Source organism: Arachis duranensis, chromosome 3 (assembly GCF_000817695.3).
Source record: "Arachis duranensis cultivar V14167 chromosome 3, aradu.V14167.gnm2.J7QH, whole genome shotgun sequence".
NCBI classification, from domain to species: domain Eukaryota; kingdom Viridiplantae; phylum Streptophyta; class Magnoliopsida; order Fabales; family Fabaceae; genus Arachis; species Arachis duranensis.
The window spans coordinates 93,600,606-93,601,633 of record NC_029774.3 but is presented as its reverse complement, the minus strand read 5'-3'; positions in this window follow the sequence as shown (position 1 = coordinate 93,601,633).

Genomic DNA, 1,028 nt, shown 5'->3' with positions numbered 1-1,028 from the left:
ATTCACCTAAAGAAAACGCCTGAAGAGGCCCAAGAACTCATTGACATGGTTGTAAACAACCAATTTATGTATACCTCTGAGAGGAATTCCGTGAATAATGGGATACCTCAGAAGAAAGGAGTTCTTGAAATTAATGCTCTGAATGCCATATTGGCTCAGAACAAAGTGTTGACTCAGCAGATCAACATGATCTCTCAAAGTCTGAATGGATGGCAACATGCATCCAACAGTACTAAAGAGGCAGCTTCTGAAGAAGCTTATGATCCTGAGAACCCTGCCATGGCAGAGGTTAATTACATGGGTGAACCTTATGGAAACACCTATAACTCGTCATGGAGAAATCATCCAAATTTCTCATGGAAGGATCAACAAAAACCTCAACAAGGTTTTAACAATGGTGGACGCAATAGGCTAGGCAATAGCAAGCCATATCCATCATCTTCTCAGCAACAGACAGAGAATTCTGAACAAAACACTTCTAATTTAGCCAATATAATCTCTGATCTGTTAAAGGCCACTTTCAGTTTCATGAATGAGACAAGATCCTCAATTAGAAATCTGGAGGCACAAGTGGGCCAGCTGAGTAAGAAAGTCATTGAAACTCCTCCCAGTATTCTCCTAAGTAATACAGAAGAGAATCCAAAAGGAGAGTGCAAGGCCATTGATGTGATCAATGTGGCCGAATGCACTAGGGAGGAGGAGGACGAAAATCCTAGTGAGGAAGACCTCTTGGGACGTCCTTCAAGCAAGAAGGAGTTTCCTATTAAGGATCCAAAGGAATCTGAGGCTCATATAGAGACCATAGAGATTCCATTAAATCTCCTTCTTCCATTCATGAGCTCTGAAGACTATTCTTCCTCTGAAGATGATGAAGATGTGAATGGAGAGCAAATTGCTCAATACTTAGGAGCTATCATGAAGCTTAATGCCAAGTTATTTGGTAATGAGACTTGGGAAAGTGAACCTCCCTTGCTCATTAATGAACTGGATACTTGGATTCAGAAAATTCTACCTCAAAAGAAACAAGA